The 14,003-nt window shown below is 39.4% G+C and overlaps 1 protein-coding gene and 1 long non-coding RNA gene across 5 annotated transcripts in view; one reads left to right on the top strand and one right to left on the bottom strand.

The window, feature by feature from the left end:
* Nucleotides 1-347: 347 nt before the first annotated feature.
* Nucleotides 348-7,920, bottom strand: LOC111745087. 2 transcript variants are annotated; one of them, XR_002782488.1, is made up of 2 exons: nucleotides 7,270-7,920; nucleotides 348-6,221 (listed from the first exon to the last, which is right to left on the bottom strand). It is a non-coding gene; the product is annotated as an uncharacterized LOC111745087 (long non-coding RNA). The 2 variants fall into 2 exon arrangements; XR_002782489.1 differs by lacking the exon at nucleotides 7,270-7,920 and adding an exon at nucleotides 6,690-6,767.
* CASP8 (caspase 8) overlaps nucleotides 6,815-14,003 on the top strand; it is a 31,657-nt gene continuing 24,468 nt past the window's right edge. Inside the window, exon 1 of one of the 3 annotated variants that reach the window (XM_011369161.2) lies at nucleotides 6,815-6,952. The gene's annotated coding sequence lies outside the window, so the exon portion shown is untranslated. Of the gene's footprint in view, nucleotides 6,953-12,441; nucleotides 12,519-14,003 lie in introns of those variants that run through there. The other 2 variants (XM_023536001.1, XM_011369165.2) reach the window with 2 other exon arrangements.

The following is a 14,003-nucleotide window of genomic DNA, read 5'->3' as shown; positions in this document are numbered from 1 at the left end:
TTTATACATTCTTCTAGTTTCCTTTCGGTGGTTGCTTTAGAACTCTACTGTCCAATAATGTAGCCACTAGCCACATGTCTGTTTAAAACAGTTTTACTGAGGTATAATTAATAAACAACAAATGGCACATTACTTAAAGTACATAATTTGATAAATTTTAACATATATGTACATACATGTGAAATCATCACTTCAGTCAGGATAGTAAACATAGCCATTACCTCCAAAACATTTCTTATGCCCTTGTTGATCCTGCCCTCCTGTCCCTCTCGCCCCTGCTTCTTTTAGGCATTTAGTGCTATAAAATTAAGTACCACTTTAATGACATCCCACAAATTTTTGATATGTTTTGTTTTCATTTTAATTCAATTCAGAATACTACCTAATTTCCTTTTGATTTTTTTTTTTGACCCATGGATTATTTAGAAGTATGTTATTTAGTTTCCAAATAATGGATATTTTCCAGACATTTTCCTGTTGTCTAGGCTAATAATAACTTCCTAGCCAGATGAAATCAGATATCCTATTACCCAGAGGAAGATTTATACCTCAAAACCACAAGTATTTTATGTCAGTGGTCATTGCCAGAGCAAATTCCTCTACATGTGAGATAAATGTTTAATAAACTCACCAGAGGGCAGCAAGTCAACATTTGAAAATTCGATTCAAAAATCCTCTCTGCTCCAGTCGAGCAGATGGGGCCAGCGCAGGTGAGGCGAGAAGGAATAAGCTGGCAAAATGGACTCTGCGCAGAGTTAGTCTTTAAAGGAGGTAGAGGGAAAGGAGGCTGGAGTGAAATTCGGGGAGAAAATTGACGTAAGACTCCATACTCATTATGATTCATTAGTTTTTACAATACACATATACCTAAGGACGATGCCTATGGATAAAGGCCTTACTGCTGAACTTCATATTTCTTATTCTTCTTTTTGACATTTTTGAAATCATTTGAGGTATATAATGCTTTTATTTCTTTTTTTTTTTTTTAAGAAAAATCTTTAATGATAAAAGTTTTGAATAAAGGTTGTTAAGGTTTAATTGTTGTGGGTGGGAGAGGGACAGGAACCTAGACAGGATTCCTAGTCAAGAATAGTGACTGTCTGATTTGGCTGAAACATGCACAGGTGGTGCAGGCAGATGGGTGGGGAGCTGAGGTCCCAGGGAGGTGAGGGGGACCCCCGTCCTTATTTGAGAAGAGGGCCAGAGAAGAAATATATACTGTAGTCAAAAGGCCTCAGACTCAAATGGCAGATTGTTTTTTTAACTGAGGTCATTTTGAGATATATTTTGAACCAGCATATTCGATTAATAAATGCACATAATCTGGAGCAGATTTAAGACACTTGTGACAAGCAAACTCTTTGTTTTAATTACTTGACAGCTGAAGGAATTTAGCAAGCCCCCAAGTTGGAGGGGAGACATGCCTATTTGCAGCTAACCTAAATTACACTGATGGGCCTTGGCTTTTTCAACAACCCCAAACTTTCCTCCATAGAAAACAAACAAACAAACAAATAAACGAACAAACAAACCAAAAACAGGTCCTGAACTTCTCTTCTGTAAGGCATGGCTATTAAGAAGTGAATGGTGAAATATGGATGTAGAGGTGAGGGATGAAGACGATAAATAAAGCATGGAAGCTCGTGTAGATTTCTCCCAGGGCATGTTCTTCCCTCTGAATTAAAATACAAAAAAGGACACAAAGCAGACAAGAAGAATGTTGTGACATGATTTTTCAATGGAAAAGTAAATTTAGCTGAAAAGGTGTCAGTTATTTCTATCCTCTACTTAAATCTTTGGAGTCTTTGACTTTCTTCATCAGATTCTTAATCATTTAGAGTCTTCTCAATATGTATAGCTTTCTTTTCTCTGGTAGGATCCTTTTCTCTATCTTTATGAAAATATCTAGAAAGGCCTAGGAGGAAAAACAGAAAGTCAGGAGACTGAAAGAGTCATATTGTTTTTTTGTGTGTGTGTAACCTTTTAATTGAAATAGTACATAAGTACTGCAGAATGCACAAGAGTCGTAAATGCACAGCTTGAATCGCTTTGATTTTTTAGACAGTTTTTCCATTTCCTTTTTTCTTCTCCATACCAGGGGTCTCATTTCGTTTACCAAGTACATTTTTTCACCAAGAAAGCATGCCGGTTCGTAAAGTCATTAGTTTACTTGTACGCCAATCATTCTGTCTCTGGCTTCATCCTGGCTCAGAAAGAAGTTAAGCTCTCAGAAGTTAAGAGCTAAAAGTAGTAGTTTTGGTTCTGTGCCAAAACCACCGCCTGTGGGCCAGCTTTGTACGATAATTAACTAACGGCCTTTGATGTCAGGAATCACTTGAGTTGAAAGGCTAGCCTGGGCAATAGTGGAAAGAGGCATTTCGTATTCTCATCAAACAACTTGGACAAAAACTTTGGGAACAGCCTGCGGGCAAAGGGAGATCAGCTGTGGGGTCCTGACTAACTATGTAAGAAGAATTTGGACAAAAGATGGTGTGGTCAGGGTGGGTTTCCTGGAGGAAATGGACAGCGTTGTGTGGATTCGCACTTTGGAGTATCAAACGGAGGGAGTATTCCAAGTTGGGACAAAAAATAACAGGGGTCAAAAGAGAAAAAGTTAGGTGGAACAGCATGATTTTATCAGGGACCAAAAGCTGAGCTACAGTTGAGGTGCTATAGGAAAGAGCCCTGAGAAGACGTGGGGCATCTTTGGGGACAAACAGAGAACTTGGTCTATTTGAAGAAATATGCCTTGAATATGTGGGACGTCACTTAAAGTTTCTGATTTTTTTTTTTGATGAGATGATTTTAAGGAGTAGTCACTCTCACTCTCAGCACAGGAGGCGCTAAACTTGTATTCTCTTTACTCTTCTGAAATGCATTTTTCTTCGACTATTAAGTACCTTCATCTAATTTCTATATTTTGTTGCCTGAACTGACTTTTACTTTTTGATATAATAACAAATCTTTTTAAGAGTTCATAGATACCTATCAGCTTACTTTTCTAATATGTTTCTGCCTTAATTCTCTGGTCCCTTGGGCTGATTGTGCTTTGGGTTGACTGGCTTTTCTCTCAGTGATCACTTCTTTCAGTTTCCCTTCCCCTCTGACTTTTCCACCCTTTTCAAGCAAGAGAATCCTCCCAGTTCAGGTGTCACAGGTGATGGGCAATCACTACCCCATTGTCTGTGAGCTTGCTCTTGAGAAGCTCCCACTGCAGCGGAATTGTGAAGCTTTTGACCCTATTCCTGGTGGCTTCGGGTACAACCTGGCATAGCACTTATCTGTTGATAAATGAAACCAAGCTCAGGAAGCCTGCCTCTTTCTCTGCCCTTCTTTCCAATACCAGTGAGACTCTAGTCTTAGAGCATTCGGGGGACTTTTAATCCCTTTTAGTTACCTGTTCACCTGTCCCTCATGCCCTTCTGAGAGATGAGTTTATAAATAAGCATTCTCAAATTATTTCATAGATATTTTTGAAGTACCCATGTTATTGAAGACAGGCCATTTCTAGCATACAGGAGGGAAGGCCTAGACCTTCGATGTCTCATAAGCCAAACAAATCGAAAAAATACAGGGATGTAGATCTGACCCAGAAATACTCTTTCCTTTCTTAAAATTCTTCAAGAACAAAGAATTTTAAGACCCATTCACTATCTTTCATTTTCTTTTACTTCTTTTATTTTACCTGGTGAAACAGCTTATGCTGGCCATGTAAAGGGGAGGTGGGGTGGTCGGAAAGAATACAGGAAAAAAACAATTAGTTTTCCAATCTCTGTTGACCAGATAAAATATACGTTTGTAATAATTAAGGTGTACATTTGCTGAGAGAACCACATGAACAGAAAAGTGGAACAGAGCAGAGAGCCCAGAAATTGTCCCTAATACACAGACATATGACACAGGCAAAGGGGGTCTTACAAATCAACAGTGAATTTGGGAATGTTAAATAAGTGTTGCTGGGAAAACTGGTTAACCACTTGGACAAAAACTCATGTTAGAACTTCACGTTCCATTGTACGACAAAATTAATTCATTGGGTCAGACATTTAAATTTAAAATAAAGAACAAATAAAACAAACACATTTATTGAATTTCTTACCTCTATGTGAGAAAGACCTATTCAGGCTAAAAGCAGTTTGAGAAACTGACAGAGGAATATAGAAAGAAATTTTTTTTTAAAGATGAAACATTTTGGTATACCTCACTATTGACCAAATCGAGATGAATACTGGAAATAAAATAGATACATTTGAATATCCAAGAAATTAAAAACACACATTCTCACTCTCTCTTACAAATGAAGCAAAAGAAAACAACAGAATTGGAAAAATATATATGATAAAGGAAATAAATCAAAGTTTAAGAAATCGATATCAAGAATTTATATAGATAAAAAGACCAATACCCCATATCCACTTAATAAGTGACAAAAATAGGTGGAACTGTCGATTTATACACAAGAAAATTTCTGTTACTGAAGCAGTTACAGAACATAGAAAAAGACGTTTCCTGGCTAATTTGGTGAGGTGCACATAACCCTGAATTCACAAGAACAATTCAAGCAATTTACTTCTGAGAAACTGAGACAGATTACTTTTAAGAAATCCTATAATCATCTCAAAAGATTATGGAAAAATTATTTTATAACTTAACACTCCTTCCTGATTTTTTTAAAAAAATGCTGGAGAGTTAATGGAAGGAAGAGTCTTCAGCTTGATAAAAATATCTACTGGAAACCTAAATCAAAAATCATACTTATTAGGCAAACTTTGTAAATATTCTCATTAAACTCAAAAACATGATAAAATTGTCTGTTATTAATGCGTCGTTCCACACTATACTGGAGGGCCTGGACAATTTAATAAGTTAGACAACTTAACAAGTCACTTTAACATGTATATCTGATGTGGAAAGGGCAGCTTACCTGTGAGGTAGGCCAGGTAAAGCCTTTGGAATTGCCTGTGGCTGGGCCTGAAAGATTGGTCACTCATAGGATTCTGGCCTGGAGTCAGAGTCTCAACTCCATTGTTTGCTTTTTCAGAGCCCAAAGGAGAAATCCTATCATGGAACTGAATGAGTCAGACTTTGAGAGACTGTCAAGAATCAGGTAATTAGTCTGAGGTCACAGTCTATAGTAGGATGATTAGACCAGCATGGAAGATTGAACATAACCATGAGCCCCAACGATTGCCAGGTCAGGAAAAGATGTCTGATAGTCCATACAGGTCTACTTTAGAGATCCAAGAGGCTTTTTACCTAAGCCTGGTGATGGATTGTTTTACTTTGCCAGTCTCATTGATCCGAGTGCCATGCAAGTGTCAGCAATCACACAGATGCCAACGTGGCTGGTTGTCGTGGCAGGAAGTCGAGGGCTATGCAGGTGTCCAACACTGCTTGGGCCAAGGACTTAAGGTTGGTCTGTTGTTTCTCCAAAGCTGAAGTATCGCAATGAATACTTCATGCAAGTATTCATACTTCAGCAAGGGTCAAAGTCAGGTTGCACAGAACCCTTTCTAACCAAAAGAACTTGACAGTGGAAATAATTCCCTGGAGTTGGTAATGCCCCCTGGCAGTTCTCCTGAGGAACTGGGGTCCCCCTGGTTTCCTGTTTCCCATCCTACCCGGTGTTTCGTGACATGACAAATGGGTGGGGACTGTTTTGAATATTTGGAAGTCTCTTATTAAAGCCCCATCTATATGCATTACATTGCTAAGAGGAAGGCAAGTGAAGGTCTGTTTTTACAAAACAAATAACACTCCAAAGGGGCACACACAGCACTGAGAGTGTAAGTCATTGCTACCATGGGGGTCTACCAGCCAGAAGTCACTCCCAGTGTGCAAGGTCCTTGAGTAGAATTGAAAAGTCTGTGTAGGGTGGGGCCAAGTGTAAGGGAGGAGAAGTCTTTCACTACTGAGGTCAAAATGGCCCCAGTGTTGGGCTCCCATGTCCCTTTGTTCAGATGTTCCAGTTGTCCCTATCTCCAACAGGAACAAGTTGACACCCAGGAGGGCATTTGCTCTTGCATTGTCAGAGTCCAGTTGCGGCCCCACATTGGATCCAGAATAATAAGGTTGAGATAGCTGAGGTACCAGAAAGGTCTGTATTTAGAGAAATGTCCATTTGTAGTATTCATCAGCAGCGCAATCAGATGTTCATCTGTAGGGTCAGGTAGCGGGTGACGCATCCAGCAGTTTGTCAAATATCGGGTAGGGGCATCTTCCTGGGATAGGCGAATCAATGAATTTGGTGATGTGAAAAACACTCAGGCTACTCTGTAGGAGAGAGAGGGGCTAGATCTCCACCTCTCCCTTCCCCATAACCAAGCTCACAGGCCCAAAGCTGCTCATGTCCTGTCAATTGGAGGCTCTTTTCCATATCGACCTTATGTGGGCAGTCTGTTCTGTACATAAGCAAGGATAGCACCTTTTATCCACACCCCCCACACCAGGCTGGTGAACCCTTATCTCCTGGCTTGGATCTTCTTATGATTCAACAAAGTCCTAACTAGAATGAATGAATGAATGTCCTAACTGGACTCTTGGAAGAAAAAGAAATTGAAATCCTGAATGAAAAAAGCACATCATCACGCTCTCATGAAATATTTGAACTGAAAATAATCTTGGAGATTGTCTGTCTAATCTAACTCCCTCATTTTGGAATGTTAGTTAAATTGACCAAGTCTGGGTACCTTATTTCTCGGCCTGCGCTCTGTCCGCTCTGCAGCATGGCCTGTCATGCGACCATGGTACGGAAAATGGCATGTCTTATTTCCGCCTCAGAGCCCCACCCTCTCACCCTGATTCGACGAGTCTGTTCTGCTTGTGGAAATTCCAGAAGTTGTGTTCACAGGAACGATAGCAAAATGTTCTTCATCTGACTTTCATTACATTTTGGAAGGCGTTTCTTGGCAAGAACACATCCCAGAAAAAAAGCATCTGTATTTGCCCTCTGGTAAGATTTATTTAGGCTTCTAGGAAGGAGCCAGTTTGTTTCTAGAATTGTTTAGGCTGGTGGCGTCCAGGTGATACTTTTCTTCTAACTGAATATATATAGATTACAAGTTTCTCTTGCAGTCAACCAAAAGCTAACCTATTAGCACAACCTATTAATAAATAACAGCCTCAATTTTTGAGCTCCATGACTACTTCCTTAGTCGTGGTTGTTAATTATCTCTTTTTTCCTACTGTTTAAATAATTAACAAGATAAAGAAAAATATTTAGAACACTATAATAGGAAATGTAGGACAAGAAGGTCGGGGGAACCTTACCTTATGGTTGACGATGCTGGGCTGTGTTAAGGTCCTGCTTAAGGGAGCTCTGGTGTGTAACCAGCTTGTGTGCCGAGTGAATGTTTGATCAGATCTGGTGGGGACATGGCTGACTGAGGCGGCTGTCACGGACGATCCCAAGCGGCAACATTATCAGTTTAGGTTTTCAGTCTGCGTCTTTCAGTTAATATCCACTTCAAAACAAGAAGCATATTTTCCTTCAGAAAATCATTTGAAGGTTTTTTCACCTTGGTGGTATGGATCCACGATATTAAAGGAGCTGAAATGCAGATGGGCGCCATCCTGTGATTTCCAGTGGTGGCCCTGCATGTTTCTCTTTATCATTCTAGTGATGCTGCTCTGCAACACCCCTTCTCATTTACCAACACATCCTGAAGATTGCTCCATGTCATAACGTGTCTTTTGTTCTCTGGCCTGCGTTTTTCCTCTCTTAATGGTCTCATCTGTTGAACAGAAGCTCTTCATTCTAATGCAGTCCAGCTGATCATTTTTTTGCCTTACGGTTAGCACTTTTGTGTCCTGTTGAAGAGTTTTGTCTATTCTAACATCATGAAAACATTCTCTTAGGGTTTCTTACAAAAGCTTTGTTACTTTCCTTTTTATATTTATGATCCGTCTGGGTTTGAATTTTCTGTGGGTAGGAGATAAAGGTTCATTTTACTTTTATATGACTATGCAATTTATTTTTCATTATTTATTATAAAGACCATCCTTTTTTCCCCCCATTTCACTGTAGCATCATCTTTATCTATTAATCAGGTAATACTGCATGTGTAAGAGCTTTTTCTTTTTTTTCTTTTTTGTTTCTCTCTCTTTTTTTTTTATGGCGACATTGGTTAACGAAATCCAGTAAGTTTCAAGTGTATGATTCCACAGTAAGGCATATATATACACTGCATTGTGTGTTCACCGCCCATAGTTAGATTTCTTTCTGTCACCACATATTTAACCCCTGACCCCAACTACCTACGCCCTCCTCTTTTCCCTTACCCTCTGGTAACCACTAGTCAATTGTACATGTCCATGAATCTCTGTTTGTCCTGTTCGTTTGTTGCTTTTAGGTTTATATCTCACGTATAAGTGATATCATGTGGTTTTCAACTTTTTCTGTCTGGTTTATTTTGCTTAGCATGATTATCTTGAGGTCCATCCATGTTGTCACAAATAACAGTATTTCATCTCTTCTTATGGCTGAGTAATATTCCATTGTATATATGTACCACGGCTTCTTTAGCCAATCATCTATTGTAGGATACTTCGGTTGCTTCCATGTCATGGCCACCATGAATAATGCTGCTATGAACATCAGTGTGCACATATCTTTTCGGATATGCGTTTTCAAGTCTTTGGGGTAAATACCCAGTAGAGGGATTGCTGAGTTATATGGTAGAGCAATTCTTAGTTTTTTGAGGAACCTCCATACTGTTTTCCATAGTGGCTGTACCAATTGACAGTCCCATCAGCAGTGTATGAGGGTTCCTTTTTCTCCACATCCTCTCCAACACTTGTTATTATTTGTCTTATTGATAACAGTTATTCTACTAGGTGTGAGACGGTAGCTCATTTTGGTTTTGATTTGCATTTCCCTAATAGCTAGTGATGTTGAGCATCTTTTCACATGTTTGTTGGCCATTTGTATGTCTTCTTGGGAGAAGTGAAGAGCTTTTTAAATAAGTAATAGACTTTATTTTTTAAAGTAGTTTTAAATTTACAGAAAAGCTGAGCAGGAAGTAGAGTTGCTATATACCACTAACTTTTCTCTTTTATTAACATCTTGCATTAGTGTGGTATATTTGTTGCAACTGATGAACCAATATTGATACATTATTATTATTAACTGAAGTCCATAGTTTACACTGGCATTCACTCTTTACATTGTAGTTCTGTTTATTTTGCCAAATGCAAAATGTCAAGTATCCACCATTACAGTATCATACAGAATAGTTTCACTGCCCTAAAAATACCCTGTGTTCCACCTACTCACCTTCACACCCCTAACTTCTGGCAACCACTGATCTTTTTACTGTCTCTGCATTTTTGCCTTTTCCAGAATGTCATATAGTTGGAATCATATAACACGTAGCCTTCTCAGATTGACTTCTTTCACTTAAAGGTTCCTCCATATCTTTTCATGGCTGAATAGTTCATTTCTTTTTAGTGCTGAATAATATTCCACAGTATGGATGTACCACAGTTTACTTATCCATTCATCTACTGAAAGACGTCTTGATTGCATCCAAGTTTTAGCAATTATGAATTACAAATAAAGCAGCTATAAGCATTTATGTGCAGGTTTTTGTGTGTGGACATACATTTTCAACTCATTTGAGTAAGTACCAAGGAGCATAATTGCTCCATGGTATAGTAAAAGTATGTTTAGTTTTGTGAGAAATTACCAAACTGTCTTCCAAAGTGGCTGCACCATTTTTTATTCCCACCAGCAGTGAATGAGAGTTCCTGTAGCTCCACATTCTCACAAGCATCTGGTGTTGTTAGTGTTTTGAATTTTATTGATTCTAGAAGGTATATAGTAATGTTTCATTATTGTTTTAATTTGCAGTTCCTTAATAACATACAACCTTGAACATCTTTTCATATGCTTTTTTGCATCGGTATGTCTTTTTAGTGAAGTGTTTGTTCGGATATTTTGCCCACTTTATAAGTGGGTTGTTGTTTTCTAACTGTTGAGTTTTAAAGATAATAGTCCTTTATCAACTGTGTCTTCTGAAAATATTTTCTCCCAATCTGTGGCTTTTCTCTTTATTCTCTTTTGTATCTTTTGACTAACAAAAGTTTTTAATTTTAATAAATTTCAACTTTTTGATTATTTCTTTAATGGGTTGTGTTTTTAGTGTTATAACCCAAGGTCACCTGGGTTTTCTCCTGTTACCTTCTAGAAGCTTCAGAATTTTAATTAAAAAAAGTTTTTTTTTATGCCTACAGCACTTGGTCTTCTTAGATGGTCTCCCATCTAAGTACTAACCAGGCCCAACCCTGCTTAGCTTCCGAGATCAGACATTAGGCTTGTTCAGGTGGCATGGCTGTAGACCATGTGGATTATGGCTCCACTGGGGCTCGAACCCAGGACCTTCTGCATGTAAAGCAGATACGCTAACCACGACACTATGGAACCACACTAAGAAATTTGTGTTTCACATTTATATCTGAGATCCATTGTGAGTTCATTTTTGTGAAAGTTTTATAGTCAGAGTCTAGTTTGTTTGTGTTTTGTTTTACTCGTGGATATTCAGTTGGGCCAGTTTCTATCTCATGAAAAGACTATCCTTTCTCTCAGCTCAGTCACTTCACCTCTTTGAGTTTTAGTTTCCTAAATGTCTTCATAACATCTTCCCTGCCTGTCCAAGGCTAAAAAATGTAGTTACCAGTGAGGGTCAAATAAGATAAAATAGGGAAATGCTTGCTTTTTTTTTTTTTTTTTAGTTTTAGGGAAATGCTTTAAAACTGTATCATGTTTAACAAATTTATTCTTATATCATTAAAAGTGGCTCTTGGATCGTGGTGATGGTTGCACAATAGCATAAATGTACTTAATGTCACTGAAGTATCTATTTAAAAGTGGTTAGAATGATAAAATTTATGTTATGTATATTTTACCATGATAAAAATTTTTAATGACTCTTGACACTAGTCCTTAGGGTTTGAGGTCCCTCATTTCTTGGGTAGGGACATATAGTAAAGCAAGAACCTGAAGGACCCTCACTGTGTCTATGTTCAGAACTTAAGAAAATATTGAAAAAGCTAGGTTGGTGACATGATTATGGGCATCTCAGCCCAACAATTACTTCAGCTTCCTCCTTTCTAGATCAGTGGTATGGGTCCTAGTTTGCATTTTCTTTTTGAGAGAGTAGAGGGGGCAGGTACTGGCAACCAGAAAGTGGCAGAACATACATGTTGAAGTCAGTGACTATAACCTCCTCTATTTGCCTGTGACTGTCTAATTATCTCAACCAAAGCAAAATTCAAAAAACTTAAAATCTCAAAAGTTAAGAACTTTTAGACAACTAGTTAAGTCTCTCCCTGCAAGGCCCAGGAAGAAATGAAATAGATCGACTGGAATACAATTTATTTTTCTTTCCCTCACCACTTCCTGGAGGAAGTCTAAGGCTGGAGCCAAGGCCAACTGCAAGAGTCAATGAAGGGATGGGGGTGGGGTGATCGAACCACAAAGGAGACCACCTGGCCTGTGGGTCAGTTATGTACAACTTAATGAAGAAGCAACAAACAAAGAACATGCACATTCAGAAGATTTTTGTTTCACCGTCAGTATTTTTCCTTGACTAATGTCCTGTGGTTCAAATCCTGATCAGTGGGAAGGATGTGCTGCAGTGAGATGAGAAAAGGTTTAGTCCTTCTCGGCTTTCTTACGGAGACTCACAGATCCAAATCTGCTTAGCAGTTCAGTAGATGCGAGTCTCCAGAGCAGGCCTTCAGGTGGGAGTTGAGATTCAGGAGGGGCGGAAACCACTTGGTGGGTAAGTCAAGCCAGGCATCCTCACCCTGCACTTGGCAGAGACCACCTTCCCTATGTCCTGCTGCTACTGCCACACCTCCAGGTCTTCCAGCTTCCCTGAGACTAAAGGCTACCTATAGCATTCATTTCGATACAAATAGACATATATCTCAAGATGGAGGCAAAAAACCAGTTTAGAGCAAGTGAATTAATAATGATCCTTCTAGATCACAATAGGAATTTTATCAACCTGAGGTTCACTATTCACTTGTTAATTATTCATCTTCCTTTTTAAAAAGAGCTAAGACTGGGAGAGTCTGGGATTAATACCTTACAAATGACAAATTGAAGCCCTGAGACACTCCCCCACGCACACATACACCCATCCACAGCACAGCCCGTTGGGTGTCTCTGTTGACCTTTGACTAATAGCTAGATATTTCTCCAGCAAAATGATTTTATTCAAGAAAAACAAAGAATTGAAATTTAGGACATGTGGTCTGATGGCGTACTGTGTGAAAGTCCAGTGAACGAAGGAGAGCAACACTCTTTTATGGACTTGGGAGGGGCTGGTATAGGACTGTCTAAGGAAACTGAAAGTTAGAAGTATGTTGACTTTACATTGGCTGAATTATGGCTGTCTCCCATTGGCTATGCTGTTACTGGGCAAGGAGAAATCTTTTCTTCCTTCTTCTGAGGTAGTAATGTATTGTCACTTCCTGTTGGAGATGCAAGGTACGTCTCTTCCTGTTGTACGGTGAGTGGCATGTCCCTGGGAGTTCTCTCTTCTAGCCTCTCAACTCTATTTTAAATGTGTTTTCTGTTTATTAATTTTCACACTTCCAGTGGCTCATCTGTTTTTGCCGGGCTGGGCCTGGGTGCAGATTGGGGGAGGAGCATAAACTCTTGAGTTAGATAATCCTGAGCTCATTTGCTGGACCTGCCATTTGTCAGCCGATTGACACAGAACTTAGTTTCTTCATCTGTACACTATGTCTAATAATTCATAGCCATCTTACAGATGTTGTGAGCTTAAGTAACAATGATGGCGAATATTTACTGAGAACTGTCAAAGGCCCTGGTACTACTCTAAGCGCTCAATCTGTTTTATCTCCCAGAATTCTGCTCAGGTAGGAATTAAAAAACTAGGTCCTGAAGTCTGACTTTTTCAAACCTCCCCAGTTAATTCTCAGATCAGTCAAGTTGAGAACCATGGATGTTGTATTAATGTTTACACGGTGAGTAACCACTCAGAGTCTTAGAGAAAAACAGACCTCGTTCTGTCACTCACTAGCTCACTTGGCCAAGTCTTTCACCCTCTACAAGCCATAGTTTCATCATCCATAAAATGAGAGCAAAAGTAGCATCCACTTCTGAGAATTCCTCAGAAGATGTAATGAACCAGTTTTGGTGACTGTGTCTGACATGCATAACATGTTTGATAAATGTCGGCTGGTGCCATTAGGCCACCTTCTTTTTCTTAGGTGACCAAGAACCCAAAGATCTGTTGACCTTTATGCATAAGTCACCCTGTCTTAGTTTAAATTTATTGCTCTTACAGCCACATGGTTTATTTCAAATCCTAATTTTGAAAGGGGACTAAGGTGTTATAGTGGAAATATCCTGTGTCTGGCCCAACAGAACTGAGTTTGAATTTATGGATCTGTTTGAGCCTGTTTCCTAACCCATAACAGGGAAGAACAAGCTCTTGCACTGCTGTGAGAATTAGAGCTAATTCGTACGAAGGTACAACATCTAGGCACTGTATTATTGTCAGTGTTTTGGTTATAAAATGTATAAGATGTGAAAACAAAAGGGCAGAAAACTCTTTACAAAATTGAAACAGGAAACAGAGGAAGAGGGTGGGGAGGGGACAGAAGATGAAGAAAAGCTGGGAGAGGGGGAACCTAGGGCTCAGGGTCCTGGGGGACAGGTCACCATCTCTCTGGGCTCAGCATTGGACAGGCAGTTGTTGCTACCAAACTAAGAGCATGGCCAGGGATGTGAACAGCGTCCTCATTACCCTTACTCAGGGCTGGGCCAGACTCACCTCCCACTTTTTAAAGCAGGATCTCCCCACATTTCTGCTAGAGGCCTGCTTTGACCCAAGAAGAGCCCCTGCCATACCATCTGGCTTCAGTGCTGAGATTCGAGCCACTGCACAGAGGGATAATTCCTTTCTTTAGACCCCTTTCAAGGGAGAATGGCATTTTACTTGCCACAGGCAGTCTGAAGCCTATCT

The sequence above is a fragment of the Pteropus vampyrus genome, unplaced genomic scaffold (genome assembly GCF_000151845.1).
Source record: "Pteropus vampyrus isolate Shadow unplaced genomic scaffold, Pvam_2.0 Scaffold146, whole genome shotgun sequence".
NCBI lineage: Eukaryota > Metazoa > Chordata > Mammalia > Chiroptera > Pteropodidae > Pteropus > Pteropus vampyrus.
The sequence above is the reverse complement of the archived record's forward strand: the minus strand, read 5'-3'. Positions and strand labels throughout refer to the sequence as shown.